At 40.5% G+C, this 16,645-nt stretch overlaps 1 protein-coding gene across 2 annotated transcripts in view; it reads left to right on the top strand.

Annotated features, from left to right (window-relative positions):
* Window positions 1–16,645, top strand: part of rnf43 (ring finger protein 43) — a 196,119-nt gene that overhangs the window by 142,041 nt on the left and 37,433 nt on the right. The gene's annotated exons all lie outside the window — the stretch shown is intronic.

Here is a 16,645-nt window from a genome sequence, read left to right as displayed (position 1 = left end):
AAGTCTGCTGCACTGTTTGATCATGGCTTATACATTTCCCTACCCCCATTCTCCTGCCTTCTTCCTGTTGCCCTTGATTTCCTCTTACTAATCAAGAATCTATCTCATTCTTAAGGACACTCAATGTCTTTGCCTCCACAACCCTCTGCGGCAATGAGTTCCACAGACTCCTTGCTGTCTGGTTGAAGACGTTCCTCTTCATCTCAGTTCTAACGGTTGCAGAATATCTGGAGGTCTGCAGCTAGTTGCCGTGTATCTGACTCTGAGGCTGTACCGTTGGGTCTTTTGGAGTGATGACCCCAGATTGCCCAAATGTGCCAAATCTGGGAGAGACCAAAGAACCAAGAATTAAGGAAGGATAAAACTTAAATGCAGAATATTTGGAGGTCTGCAGCTAGTTGCTGTGCATCTGACTGAGAAGTGAAAGTTTAATAATATAAATCAAAATACTGCAGATACTGGGAATCCGAAATAAAAGACAAATGCTGAAAATGGTCAGCAGGCTTGACAGCATCTGTGAAGAGAGTTCGTTCATGTTGAGGTGAATATGGCCCCTTTTCTCAACTAGAGGAGGACAAAGATGTGTCAAAAGAGGGAGTTGCGAAGGGCTGAACAAAAGGGAGGTTCCAGGATGTGGGAGTGATTAAGTGGAAAAGGTATGATGGAATTAAATAATAAAAGTATTTGTGCAGGATAAGTATAACACCAAAATAATGAATTGCTCTTTGAAATGCAACTTGAAAAGCTTCAAACTAGCACATGACAACGAAATAAAAACCAAATGGAACATAGTTTCATGGTCTGAAATTGTTGAACTTAGAAGTGAACCAGAAGGCTTCAAAGTCCCCAGTTAGAATATGAGATCCTGTTTTTTGAGCTTCAGTGGAAAACTACAGCTGACCAAAGAATGAAATGTGAGAGCAAGGTGGTAACCGAGAAGCCTTGGGACATGCTTGCAGACACAGGGAGGTATGATAAGAGGCAGTCACCCCATCTGCATTTGGTCTTCCCAGTGCAATGGTGGTCAGAGCACATGATGAACAACAAATACATGGGACTAAGTTGAAAGACCTTTAAGTAAATCATTGCTTCATCTGGAAAGAGTGTTTGGAGATAGGAGAGCAGAAGGGAAGCATTTACACCCATCTGTGATTGTATGGGAAAGGGAGTTAATTGAGGAATGGTTCAGTGTGTTGCAGAGGTGCCTTGGAAATGCTAATGGGTGGGGGGGAGATGTATTTGGTAATGGTATCAGTTGGAAATAGTGGAAGCTGATTCTTCTGTGACTCTTCTGGTTGGGAGGGGAAAAGAGCAAAAGACAATTGGATCAGACACAGTTGAGAGCCCTGTCAATCATATTGGGAAGAAGATTGCGTCGTCAGAAGATATGACTCAGATAAAAAAATAGGGAGAATGGGATGGATTCCTGACAAGAGACAGAGTGTAAGGAAATGTAAGGTAGTGAAATTGATGTTAATCCACATTGTTAAAAATTACACAACATCAAGTTCTAGTCCACCAGGTTTATTTGGAAGCATTAGCTGTCGGGGTGCTGATGAAGAGGCAGCACCTTAAAAGCTAGTGCTTCCAAATAAACCTGTTGGACTATAATCTGGTGTTGTGTGATTTTTAACTTTGTACACCCCAGTTCAACACCAGCACCTCCAAGTCATTAATACACGCTGGTTAATACCAGTCCTAGGGAAGGATCACTAGACCCAAATTGTAATTCTGATTTCACTTCACAGATGCTGTCAGGCCAGCTGAGCTTTTCCAGCAACTTCTGTTCTTTCTGATTTACAGCACCTGCAGGTTTTTATTAAGTTGATGTTAATCCTGGAAACAATTACTTGATGTTTAGTAGTAGAGGCATGATAGAGAGCAATGAGGGAAACGTGTCTCTGAGTTGGTACTCAGCCTCTAAAGGTGCAGGTCAGTACACCAGAACACAATACCACCAATGTCATGGTTAGACCTAACAGAACTGAGTGCAATAGGTTCAGAGGAAAGAAGGTTAGAGTGAGTAAGGGAAACAGAGAAAATTAAGAGGTCTTTGTTATACTGATAGTTCTTAATGAAAAGTTCAATAGCAAGTAAGAGGACAAAAAGAAACTTCAAGATGGAGGAAAGGTACAGGAGCAAGTGAAAGGGTTCTGTTATCAGTAGGAGGACTACCAGCCCAAACAGTGAATGTGGGGCCAAAGGCAATGCTAGACAGTTCAGTGTCATGGCACACACAACTGCTTTGAGGTGGAGCAAGGTGGGATAAAACTGAGTTCTTTGCTAAGTATTGATCATTCAATATCAGAGAGACCAAAGTCAATGCATATTGTGAGTAGACAGGAAGCAATGAGATTAGAATTGGAGATGCAGACAAGACTCTTGGAGGGGCATTGGTGTCCATAATTTGAAACTTATGCTCCTTAACACCAGAAAGGATGAGAGAAATTATTTTTAAGTGTTGGTTTGCAGGCAGAGTGAAATGAAATTGTGGACCAGCGATGGCTTTGAGGTCAGGTGAATTGATGCTGGTGGAGTAAGGGATCGGGAGTGTTGACGTGGCACTACATTGTACATCATGTAGAACTCAGGATGTGACAGGAACAGCAGTTCAATGAATGTTGTAAATATCCTATAATCCGAGGTGGAATTAAAATATGAAGGATGGAATTTCAGTTGGAATCCACATAGAGTAAGTTGTAGCTGGACAGCTTGTGTTAAGTTCAGGATCTCATTTTGATTTTAGCAAGGCATTCGATAAGGTACCCCATGATAGGCTACTGCAAAAATTACGGAGGTATGGCATTGAGGGTGCATTAGAGGTTTGGATTAGGAATTGGCTGGCTGGAAGGAGACAGAGGGTAGTAGTTGATGGTAAAGGTTCATCTTGGAGTGCAGTTACTAGCGGTGTTCCACAAGGATCTGTTTTGGGACCTTTGCTGTTTGTCATTTTTATAAATGACCTGGAGGAGGGGCTTGAAGGCTGGGTGAGCAAGTTTGCGGATGATACGAAAGTCGGGGGAATGGTGGACAGCGAAGAAGGATGTGGCAGGTTACAGCGGGATATAGATAAGTTGCAGAGCTGGGCAGAAAGGTGGCAAATGGAGTTCAATGTAGCTAAGTGTGAAGTCATTCACTTTGGTAGGAGTAACAAGAAGATGGATTACTGGGCTAATGATAGGGTACTTGGTAGTGTGGATGAGCAGAGGGATCTTGGTGTCCATGTACACAGATCTCTGAAAGTTGCCATCCAGGTAAATAGTGCTGTGAAGAAGGCATATGGCGTACTGGGCTTTATTGGTAGAGGAATTGAGTTCCAGAGTCCTGAGGTCATGTTGCAGTTGTATAAGACTCTGGTGCGGCCTTATCTGGAGTATTGTGTACAGTTTTGGTCGCCATTCTATAGGAAGGATGTGGAGGCACTGGAACGGGTGCAGAGGAGGTTTACCAGGATGTTGCCTGGCATGGTAGGAAGATTGTATGAGGAGAGGCTGAGGCACTTGGGGCTGTTCTCATTGGAGAAAAGAAGGTTTTGGGGCTATTTGATAGAGATGTACAAGATGATTAGGGGTTTAGATAGGGTTGACAGTGAGAACCTTTTTCCGCGTATGGAGTCAGCTGTTACTAGGGGACACAGCTTTAAATTAAGGGGAGGTTGGTATAGGACAGATGTTAGGGGTAGATTCCTTACTCAGCGGGTTGTCAGTTTGTGGAATGCCCTGCCAGTATCAGTGGTGGACTCTCCCTCTTTATGGTCATTCAAGCGGGCATTGGATAAGTATATGGAGGTTATTGGGCTAGTGTAGGTTAGGTAGGCTTCGGTCGGCGCAACACCGAGGGCCGAAGGGCATGTACTGCGCTGTATTTTTCTATGTTCTATGTTCTTCCTTTCACGTGCTGGCTAATCTGTTATACACCTCTGGTCTCAGTGTTCCTAGCTTTTATCTTTCCCATGATGGAATTTAATGCAGTCAAGTGTGTTTAACTTCTGATTTGATGTGGTCAAGGAAACAGACCTTATGGATTTAGTGAAGCCAATTTAAATTAAGACTGTCACTTTCTTTAAGAGACCAAACTTAATGGGAATGGAGCATTTCCCAAAACAGAACTGGCCCATTTCTACTTATGGGCAAGGTTCTTAAAAGTTAGCCATCAAATCTGGACTTGCACTGGCCATTTCTTCTTTATCACAATTGGACACTGAAGTGTTCCTACCAGTGCGTGTCACTGATGTGCAAGGACGGAACATACTCGGTTGCATTTTGGAGCAGGAGGATCCAGTTGGCTGTCCTAGCAGAATCCCTGCCCTTTGGTTCAGAGGCAAATGTTTGAATCCAATTTGACCTCAACCATTAAAATTGTTTGTCTGGAAGAGCTTGGCTTCTAATTTCATTTTCACAACCAAAAGATATAATTATGGAGTAATGGAAATGTGAGATGAAGGAACCAATGGAACGATAGGAGATTGCTAGTGTTCCATTGTAAAAGTTCAAAATCACACAGCACTAGGTTATAGTCCAACAGGTTTATTTGGAAGCACTTGCTTTCAGAGCGCTGCTCCTTCATTGGGTGATTGCGGAGAATAAGATTGTAAGACACTGAATTTATAGCAAAGGTTTACAGTGTCTGTTTACTCTGTAAACTTTTGCTATAAATTCTGTGTCTTACAATCTTATTTTCCACAATAACTTGATGAAGGCGCAGCACTCCGAAAGCTAGTGCTTTCAATTAAACCTGTCAGACTATAACCTGGTGTTGTGTGATTTTTAGCTTTGTACACCCCAGTCCAACACTGGCGTCTCCAAATCATTGCAAAGTTCAGTCACCAGTCAACTGAATTAATACAGATGTGCTGGCTGTATACTCGTTAGTTCAAGACTTTCCTGCATTTGGGTCACTTGCCTTGATCAACGTTGACAATTGGCAGAGTAAATTAGAGAGGTGTAAAATGTCAAAAATGAAAACCTATCATTTACATTAATTGAGTTGTGACAGAATAATTGATTGATATTTTCATACCAGAGATCTTTTTTTAAAAAGGCCGTGTACTTTCAGACAAAGTAATTACCTGCCAAGTTCTCCAGAGGAAAGTCTGGTGCCATAAGCACTGGGAGCACCTGCCTCCTGTACAACATTCAGAATTTGTGCCAGGACAAATTCACTGGGATCCTCCTACCGAGAAGCTGTCAGCCAAGGAAACAATGGAGCAAAATAATTGCTGCTCTTTCAGTTACCTCCCAGCTTTGATTGAATTTACCTACGCTTAATGAAAAATGAGCCTTTGAGGTCTAGTTCTTTAATGTATTCTTCGATTTATACTCAGATTGTACTTATGAAATAGCCTGCTGCAGATATAGCATTTAGAAAGCAGAGACAATCTCAAGGGATTACTTCTCATGCACCTCCCATGTGCCTAATGACAACTGGGAGAACATTGCTTGGAGATTGCGGCTCTGCTGGCGCATCTTGCAGGATTCTCATTAAAACTTTGTATATTTAATTAAGCATGTCTCAATTACTACAGTATATTTGCTTTGGATTGCATGTGGTTGCTGTTTGGGACATGTCTGAACAACAATAATTCCTAAGTTATCTATATTGAGTATGAGTTGACAGGTAGTGTTTCCTATGTTAGTAAATGTTGCAAGTGGTTTGATATATGTCCTTTGTAATATTCTGTTCAATTTTTCCTGAAGTGAGTTTTATATAATCTTTAGGGATAAGTTAACAACAGTTGAGTTGTGTTGTGGCTGGAAGTTCTCAAAACAAGGCATCAACCCCTCATCCCTTCTAAACCTTTTCCAACTCTTATCCACAACTTCATCTCTTTTTTTCTGTAGTCAGGTTCCTGACCTTCTCTTCCCAACTCAGCATCTTTCCTGTACTTCCTGACTTTCTACTTCCTTTACCAAGTCTTTGCTCCCATTTTTTCCAATGCTGCACACTTCAGCGATGGACTTCAGTAACACCTTGCTGGAGTTGTGTTTTTGGAATGGTTGATTTGATGAGACATCTTTAGAGCAGATTTTGTCAGCATTCCTACCAAACTTGACACAAGTTACATATCTTAACAAATTTGCTGTTCCTGGAAGCAAATTTTCAATGTGATTATCACTGGTTTAATCGCTGCTGTATATGGGATTTGTATGCTTTGTCCTGGAGCCATTCCATAGAACAAGGCTCTAGTAACTGTCAAAGCCAAACAGAAGTTAATCCAGGCATTGAATCAATGCAACGCAATCTTTGTTTCAAATTCCCCTATTAGTTATTGCATCCTTCAAATTCAGTAGGTCTGAAGATGGGTAAGACAGGATGCCTGATCTGCTAGGGTTAAGGTTACAGGGAAGAGGAGGGCACCCCATTTCGTGCAGTTGAGATGATGCTATTTTTAAAGCTGCTTTCTAGTTGTAAATTGTGTAAAAGTGTAATTGGTTGCATTTATGTGGCTGTGTTGAGCATGGGTTACAAATGCAATGCCTGTCTCTCAATGACTGAAAAGCTGCAAGTTAATAGTGGAAAAGAAAGTGAGTTGGAGATGGTTTGGGCATGAACAAGGAGTGGGCTAGGTAGAAGGAAGCAGGGGAATACAGAAATGATAGCAAGAAAATTGTGTTGTAATTTGATTCTTTTCCTACCTCCATCCTGTTTCCCATAAAGTGATTTGGGTTATGAAAGTACGAAAACAGTTTGTTGGGGAAAGCTGTAATGTTGACTGGCTTGTCTACCAAGTACCATAGTGTTTTTTCCCCCCTATCACCTCCCTAACCCTTTAACCTTCATCAGAATAAGGGTGAACCCAACCACTTACCAGAAGATAGTTTTTTTTTCCTTTGGGCTCTCTTGAAAGAGAGTCTCCAGTTTTAATTTTAAACATTACATCCATATTCATTTAATTTGGGGCTGAAATGGAGACTGCTGAGGAAAACATTAGAAAAATAAGTTGGGATTGTTAATGGCACTTCTTGGCTCGAGGTGTCAATAACACCACCACCTAAAATCATACAACACCAGGTTATAGTCCAATAGGTTTAATTGGAAGCACTAGCTTTGGGAGCACTGCTCCTTCATCAGGTGGTTGTGATGACTATAATCTGGTGTCTAGATTAGTGTGATGCTAGAAAGGCACAGCAGGTCAGGCAGCATCCGAGGAGCAGGAAAATCAATGTTTCAGGCAAAAGCCCTTCATCAGAAATAGAGGCAGGAAGCCTCCAGGGTGGAGAAATAAATGCGGGGTTGGGGAGGTGGGGCTGGGGAGAAGGTAGCAACCATATACTATAACCTGGTGTTGTGTGATTTTTAACTTTGTACAGCCCAGTGCAACACTGGCATTTCCAAATTATGGGTCTGTGTGGGTGTGTTGATGGGTACATTCTGAGTCTGTGAGGAAGCATGGAGCCATACAGGTGTGTTGATGAGTTGTCTTTCCCAACAATCATAACAAGCTAATAACTGTATACTGGAATTTCTTGGCCATTTTAACCAAATTCATCTTAAAACCAAATTGCAATTGAACAGATTGACCTTTCTCTGATATCTTCCTCAATTATGATTCACAATTTTGGGATGTGAATATCCATGAGACTATTTTGATGTGCTACAACCTGACTAAACTTTATAATCATTGCACTGGAACTCTCTATATTTCTTTTTGGTGGTAGTTCATGAGCAGCACTGTAAGTGAGTTGTGTTGTAATCGGACACTATGATAATGGCGATTAGACATTTACTCTAGTGCCGACCTGATGACCTTGAAATCTGTACAAACAATACATTCATTTTCCTCCCTCACCAAAACCCTCATCCCACTGTCCTCCTCTAAGGGTGAGGAAAGTCTTTTTTTTTGCTATTTTTTAAAGGGATGCCTGCTACCCCAGGTTCTTGCTCATCTCTGCACTGCTCCCAGTATTCCCATATAAAATCAGTTTGTGTTGGGCAGTGAATTCCACATCGAATGATACTTGCTGTGTTCCTCTTCCGATTTTCTGTCTGGCCACAAGCCATCTTCAATTTAACCATTCACATTTATCTTTGCTCTGACTTTTGTTCCAGAAGCAATGATCCAGCCTACCTTAGGTGATGCTGCTTGCATCAGGCCTCCTGACGATTATGGGCTACTTATTCCTCTGAAGGCAGATCAAATCCTAATCAATTGTCAATGTAAACAGGAACAGACTACAAACTTTACCCAGCACTAGTTTATTAATCGTTTGGTGTAGTCAGGCGATGAGTCATTTTACAATTGATTTTTCTGTAAGCCTCTTCAGCTTTTTGTTCTTTTCCAAATATAGCATCCGGCAGCTGCAAGATCTCTGCGCGCACAGCAACATGTAGGCTGAACAAACCTCACTACTTTCCCTATACCTGATCCCCAACACTGACAGCCCACACACACACCCCTCCCTCTGCTTCCATACAATTTCTTTGGGAATTCCAGGTATTTACATTGCAATCTAGTTTCTCAGAAACATACATCTTCGTGCAGGAGAGGATTTCTGAATATGGAACATTCCATACAGTATTTACAGCAGGCATACCTATCAATTCTCCATCCTCAGAAGAGTCCATGGTCCATTAGATTAACTAGCACAAGAATGCAGCAGGTCTCTTAAACAACTATCAAAACAGTGCCAGGGAAGTCTGTGGAGTGAACAAGTAAGCGGGAAAGCAGTGACTGATCTGCTGCCAAGGAAAACAGTCCCTCTGTTTACTAGGCATGTCACGTAGGGGTACAGGAAGGTCACAGGTCTCCATGTAAAGAAGCTTGAAAACTCAGCAGAGTGACAGACTCTCCTTCCAATACCCTGTCTCCCCTCTTCTCCACCCCTGCCCCCCCCCCCCCAACCTCCCACACTAAACTCAGTCACAGCCCTAATGCTGACTGTGAACCACTATTGTCTGACTGCAAATGTGTCACGGTGTTAAGATTAAAGAAACCTCAGCAGGCCCCACCCAGGCCTGGGGGTTATACAATAACCTAATTACACAGAATTTCTCACATAGTTCAGGAATAGGCAGTAACAGCTGCATCTCGAGTCCTTTCAAGTGCCGAACAAGACATGTTCTGAGCTGTGTGAGATTTGTTATTTGCGAGGGAAAGTATTTAGCTTTCAGCGTGTCACATTCCTTTCCATGTGAGTCCCATTGTAACTCGGCAGTTAGCTAGTGAAAGTTAAGGCTGACCAGGATTGTGTGAAGGAGTTTTAATGGATTCTCCCTCCTTGTCATGTGTAACCAGTATTGCTTTGTCTCCATAGTAGCATTGTCACACATAGGTGTGCTGCAGTGACTGGAAGGACCTTATTTAATTCCTTTTCTATTGCCTGGATATATGCAGCAGACCACAATAAATGCAACCTGAGCACCATGTTGGCTTAAGATTCAAATTGCCTTTGCAATGAATTTATTTTCATTTTACATTGTGAGCTTCTAGAATTTATTTTTAACTTGAGCTTTGCCAAGCCTGTCTCCTTTGGATGGCAACTTGCATCAGGAGCTATAACATCCTGTACAATCAATACAATCAATAAAATAATTAAAATATTGCATTTATTGAGTAATTTTTGCAAAGTCAAGATGCTCTAAAGCAGCCAATGAAGTACTTCTGATGTGAAATGTGGAACCAGTTCATTCTCACTTTGCTCCCAAAACAGCATTGCAATCACAACATTTTAGCCTGTTCTAAATCTTTGTAGAAGCACTGGTATTAGGTAAATGATATAGCTGCACAGAGGCCAGTCTCCTGTCACCAAATCGCCCTTTATTTACATGTGCACAGTACACTGGCTGGAAGGAGCTCAGTCAGTTCCTGAATTCCTGTTTATACTTATTTTTAAACCTCCACACCACCCTCTAACAGTGGGTAGAATTTATATGTTCCCCAGAACCCATGTTGTACGTGTGTGTAGGTGTAGGACACAGTGAAGAACAATGAGTGCATAAATCTTTATTCATATTCCACCTCCAGGAAGGAAGGCCACATCTGAGTGGCCAGTGACAACAGGCAATGCTGAGTCATCACAAAAGTGAAAGGGAGGGCAGGGTTTAAATCAAAACAGAGTTGGAGGGGGAAATAAAACACTCCACACTCTCTGTTTATTTATATTGGTCAGCCATAGCTCCCTGATTGGGGTTGTTAACCTGAGCCCATCAAGGATCTCAGTCAGTAAGGTTCACATGGTTCCAATCTCTACAGTAAGAAACATGGATAGCTCCCATGCTTTTGTCTGAATATTGTTGTGGGATCTTTTATGCCCACCAGAAATGGGACTTGAGCCTTTGATTGAACATCTTAGCTGAAAGATTGCACTGCCAACAGTGCAGCACTCGCTCTGTGCTGGAAGAGCAGAAATAGGAAACCTCACTGATATATTTTCACATCTAATATTCATGTCGTCATCTGGATCTGGATGTAGGTTTGTTCGCTGAGATGGAAGGCTCATTTCCAGACGTTTCGTCACCCTGCTAGGTAACATCTTCAGTGGGCCTCCAGGCAAAGCACTGTTGATAATTCCTGCTTTCTATTTATATGTTTGGGTTTGTGACATCACTTCCTCTGGCAGTGCCATTTCCTGTTCTTTTTCTCAGGGGATGGTAGATGGGGTCTAACTCGATGTGTTTGTTCATAGAGTTCCGGTTGGAATGCCATGCTTCTAGGAGTTCTCATGCGTGTCTCTGTTTTGCTTGTCCTAGAATGGATATGTTGTCCCAATCGAAGCAGTGTCCTTCCTTCCTCTGTATGTATTTGACTGGGACAACACATCCATTCTAAGAGAAGCTGAACAGAGGCACACACGAGAATTCCTAGAAGCATGGCGTTCCAACTGGAACTCTATCAACAAACACATAGTTAGTCCCCATCTACCACCCCCTGAGAAAAAGAACAGGAAATGACATCACCAACCCAAACACATAAATAGAAAGCAGGAATCAACAGCAGTGCTTCGCCCAGATGCCCACTGAAGATGTTACCTAGTAGGTTGACGGAACGTCTGGAAATGAACCTTCCAGCTCAGCAAGCAAACATACGTCCAGAATCTCATCCTAAACTACAAATCTTCTCAAACCTCACGAAGTCATCTGGTTCTAATCAGCTAATTCAGCACAAGTTAAGAATCTGAATGCCAGCTCTTCTGGTCTGAATGGTTTCATTCTATAATCTATACCTGTACGATGAGAGTTCTGGTTGAGCCAACTCATTTTTATTTTTATTTCTACTTCCACCTCTGCTCCCAATTTGTTTCTGTGCATTTCCCTCCTCCGCTCTCATTGTCTCAACGACTTTGGAACATTTTACTATATTATGTACTGTACAAATGCAATTTGTGTGTCTCACATGAACTCACCAATTGTCTTCCTATCTAAGGCCTAAGTGATGCTGTTCAATTTGGAATACGCAATTTATTTTAATACTTTATATCTAGGTTCCAATTTTCCTTTTTTACACGCCCAGCAATGAGACATTAAATTCTACTTGGACAAGTTTACTTTTTCTGAATTAAGTTTCCAAGGTGAAGACCGCAGCATTTTCTGATGTTCTATAAAGGGATTTGAAATCAACTTACGTGTTAACATGATAGAAAAAAACAAAGTTAGTTTTTGAAAGTGAGACACAGTAAAGGCAGGTAAATTGTACCACTTTGGATGAAAACCTCCACCAACTGGACTTGATTTAAAATATCGTTAATCAAGAATTCAAAGACAGTACTGAGTCAAAGCTGTCTACTAGATTGACTGGAAGGAGAGCTAGAGGAAACAAGTTTGTGGTATTTGGGAAGCTTCCAACTGGAGTCTGTGCTGCTTGGTCTGCATGTATTCTTCACAGTAAAATTGGCACTTCAAGTAGCAGAGGAATGGATGTGCAAGGAGAGTTCATAAAATTAGTACATGGATGGTGACTTCAGTTACCATTAATAGTAGGTATGTCCCATGGATTATTAGACCAGCCTGGGGTATTACAACATACCATTACTGTTTGTAAATTTGTTCAACTGTGATTTTCCTTCTGTGTTGATATTCTGTAGCTAAACCCTGTGACAGTAGTGGATGCACTGCAAGTTCAGGACTTGTCTCCTTATTAACAAAGAATAAGAATCAGGTTTCTGCACATAGACAATGGTATTGATGCTAGTAAAGAGAGTAGTTGATTCTTTACACAATCTGCTGCCTGAGTTGCTGTGTTCAGAAACTGGGGTAAAACCTTTATCAGGAAAAATAACAAGCATCAGTGTTGGTCAAGGTTGAGTGGAATGTCTGCGTATGTGACTACAGAGAGCTTTCAAAGCACAATTGAAACAGTAGAAACATTAAACATTAAAATGGGAGCTTTGGTGGAGATATGGTTTATGTTGTATATGATGTTTAATAATCATATTCCTGGTTACAAAATTTTGAGGCAAGTTTGATGTGTAGAGTATTTAAGTCTACCACAACAATGATCCTTAGGGATATTCCATGGATTGTATTAAGAGTGAATGCATAAATAGATAGTGTTAAGATATATAATGAGAATTACTAAATTTTCTACATGCCATTAAACACTAGAGATAGTGAGGGAGATCTGCAGACAATTTTGAACTCCATTAAGATGAGGGCAGTAATATTGATGGATATTAATTATCTCTGTTATCAATGTACATTTCTTTTGTTTCACTCTAACTAGTAATGCATCCCAGACAGCTTCCTGGTTCCTTCAACAAAAGCTAAAGCATCCCCTACTACTTTGTGAAAAACAAGTTGATATACTGTGGGGAACAATTGGGAAATAGTAATTGCAGCATGGTAGGTTCATTGAAAGAATAGAACATGATATCAGTGAGTCAACAATTAGGAATGGTATGCTAAAAATTTTTCAAAATGCAAAGAAGTGATTGGGACCTCACCTGAATGAACGATGTGAAACAGGGAGCAAAATACAATGACAGATCAGAAAGGAAAATTCTTCAAATGTGATCTGCACAGATTATACATCCCGTTGTAGCAAAAAAAAAGCAAGGTTGTATCAAAGTATAGGATTTCATGGCTAAATAAATTGCAGCTAAAGTGAAATTTTAAAGAGAGATGTGCAATAAAAGTGCAACTACTAAATTAATCGCAAATGAAGATTATAATGGGAGAATGAAAAGAAAGGGAAGCAAAAATTGTTAAAATAAAAAACATTTAAACTAATCCTCATCAAATTCACAGTACGATTTGTGATGTTGAATGTCAGTCGTGAAAAGATTTTAAAATGCACAATTTGATGTACTGCAATTCCTTAGGAATGTGTAGCTTAATCAAGGACAGATTTGTTAAGAGAGCCACATTTAGCAAATGTAACATTTTTTTGTAGAAATGACAATGCAATAGATACAGTGTATGTGAATTTTCAAAAGTCATTTGATAAAGTATCACTGAAAACACATGTTGGAAGAATGATGTATCTGTGGTATGAATGGAAATTTCGCAACCTGGGCTGAAAATTATCTGATGGACAAAAAACAAAGATGAGAATTATCAGTCATTGGAAAAGAGTCTGAAGTGATGTGCTCCAGAGTCAGTGCTAGGTCTTGATTCATTTTTGACAGATGCAGATAAATTGAGTATATGAACAAAATTTCAATTTGCTGATATAAAAAAAAAGATGAATAGTAGAAAATATTCCAGAATATTTCAGGCAGACAAAATATATGAAGCAAAACAGGTGAAGTGAAGTATGCAACCATTTGGGGATCTGAGTGAAGTAATACATTTGGGATTACAAATGTAATGAAAAGTCACTGAAGGTGTGGATGAACAGAGTTCTTGGCACTCAAATTATCAATTCAGTGGAACAGTGTGTAGGTAGGCAAAATCTTAAAGGCCATCAGAATTTTCTGTTTTGTAAATGGCGACTTAGTATTTAAGAATAAATAATGTATTCTAAATTTGTGCAAGTATTTGTTACTCTGTTAAAAGTAAACAGTTTTGAATGACCAAATAAAGCCATTAAGAATGTACAGCTTGAATTTACTAAATGTAGAATACAAAAGTTGAGTTAGACTGAGAGGCTTGAAATACTGGAAATGTTGCTGTTGAGCAACAATGACCCATAAGAGAACTCTTCATGGTTTTAACATTAAGTTTTATAAGTGAATGGGAAAAGACAGTTTTCCCTGAGGACTCAGTGATGAAAGTTCATCAATTTTAAATGATTAATAAGTGTATAAGGCGAACAATTAGTAGACATTACTATGTACTAAGAGTTGTTGGATTACAAAGAGTTTACGTGCAAGGAGATGATGAGATGAGAGCATTGACATCCTTTAAGGAAAAATTGGATGATTTATTGAAACTGAGGGAAATGGAGAGTAGGAAAAGGCATGGAAAATGATTTTTCGATTTGTTTCACTTAAATCTTAAAACATATTGTGACAGAGGTTTACCAACATTTTCCTTCATATGCAAAATGTATTTATTTCTCCCAAAATAAAAACTAGTTATGTAACAGAGCTGTAGTATTTCACATTTACATCATTTGTGCTTAGTGAATAACGTTTTGCTGGTGCTGAACAAGTGGTCTGTAAAGGCAACTTAAACAAGCGGGCACAAATGTCCGAGGTAGTGTCTGGCTTGGGTTTGTACTTTGTTTCGTTGATGTTATTGCTGAAAATCTAGCTTTTTGTGAGTAGGTTGACTTCCAGAAACACATGCCCTCAGTGCTGCAGAGGAACAATGCTGCGTTTATTGGAACCATCGCAATTAATGCCCTCACTGCCTCCAGTGTCTAGGGTCTTCACCGTCTTTGGGAGCCAGATCACCCATCGACCCCCATCCTCATGTGAAATAGATAAAAGCCATAGACGAAACAAGTACAAAAGATGGCTATGTTCGTAGAATTTAATGGTAAGCAGGTGGCAGGCGTAACTGAGGATTCATTTGTCACTATACAAAGTAACACTGAAATACATTGGTTGGGTTCCATTCACAATGTGTATCTTTGTAAATAAAATATTAAAATGGTTGAAGGATTGGCTCCTTCATTGGGTTTTCCAGAAGTGGGCAGTTTGTTAAAACCATTGAGTTTGCCCCAGCTCTTCAAAAGAGTAATCCAATAAATCTCATACCCGGGTTCCTTCAATGTTTTTCTGCATTAAGATTTATCCAATTCTGTTTTGATAGTCACTGTACTACTGAATGTATTTCTACCACCCTGTTGAATATTGTGAAATTCCTTGCCATGCATTGCCAGTTGGATCACTATCAGCCACAGATCTATGTTTACACCCGCAATATCAGGGTTCTCAACTCTGGCTGAGCATCACTTTGGAGAACTTGGAAGTGACCTCACAGAAATTCAGAGGTATATGAAGCAAGTGTCTAAGGGTCCACAGTTACAAATGTTAAGCTAAACAAAAGTTGTATCTGTGGAAATATAACAACTACTCTGAATTTATGGAGTCATAGTCATAGAGATGTACAGCACAGAAACAGACCCTTCGGTCCAACTCGTCCATGCCGACCAGCTGTCCCACCTGCCAGCACTCAGTCAATATCCCTCCAAACTCTTCCTATTCATGTACCCATCCAGGTGCCTTTTTAAATATTGCAATCGTACCAGCCTCCACCACTTCCTCTGGCAGCTCATTCCATACATGCATCACCCTTTGCATGAAAAAGTTGCCTTTTATATCTTTCCCCTCTCACCCTAAACCTATGCCTTCTAGTTCTGGACTCCCCCACCCCAGAGAAGAGGCTTTGTATGTTTATCCTATCCATGCGCCTCATGATTTTATAATCCTCTATAAAAGTCATCCCTTAGCCTCCAAGGCTCCAGGGAAAACAGCCATGGCCTATTCAACCTCTCCCTATAGCTCAGATCCTCCAACCCTGGCAAATACCCTATACTAACATTTTACCCAGATTGTAAACTGACCAAAGTCAGTTTGAATATAAGAGCATCTTTCACAGATGCAAGCATCTCCAATGTAACCTGAAAGTACAGCCATTTCTGGGGAAATGTGTGCCCATTGTACCATTTCAACAAAGAATGCTCCAACTCAAACCTTACTTTATTAAAACAACACTGATTTGCAATTCTAGTATTGCTTTGGGCATGATATCGAAATCAGATCTCTGGTCAGTTGGGGAGCTTAAAGTCACCATATATGTCACTTGTGTACATCTGTTTTGAATCTCCAACCACCCAAAATATCTCCCAAACTTAGGAATCAACATGACAAATGCACATTGTTATACAGAAAACACTTGTGGGCTGTCTTGGGTGAAGGAGAATCCCAAGTGTATTTGTAATCTCCCAGAACCAACTCTGCTGCCTCCAGATCATTTGAAAATCCTGAATCAAAGGACCCCATCCAACCAGCAAACTGGAATTCCTGAATGTTCCAGTTTGCTGCAATAGTTGATTTCTCAAATACAGAGTGGAGGCTCCACATCACCTTGCAAACAGTATCAGCTACCTGTATTAAGATGGTGCAGACCAAACAATGCAAGAGAGAGGGGAAAACAAAATCACCCAGACTACATGGACTACATCCCAGTGTTCTGAAGGAGATAGTTGAGGCAATTGCAGAGGCTTTGGTGGTCTTTCAGGAATCACTGGAGTCAGGGAGGGTCCCAGAGGACTGGGAAGTGACTAAGGTAACATCCCTTTTGGAGAAGGGAGAGAAGC

Source organism: Chiloscyllium punctatum, chromosome 19, assembly GCF_047496795.1.
Source record: "Chiloscyllium punctatum isolate Juve2018m chromosome 19, sChiPun1.3, whole genome shotgun sequence".
NCBI lineage: Eukaryota > Metazoa > Chordata > Chondrichthyes > Orectolobiformes > Hemiscylliidae > Chiloscyllium > Chiloscyllium punctatum.
The sequence above is the reverse complement of the archived record's forward strand: the minus strand, read 5'-3'. Positions and strand labels throughout refer to the sequence as shown.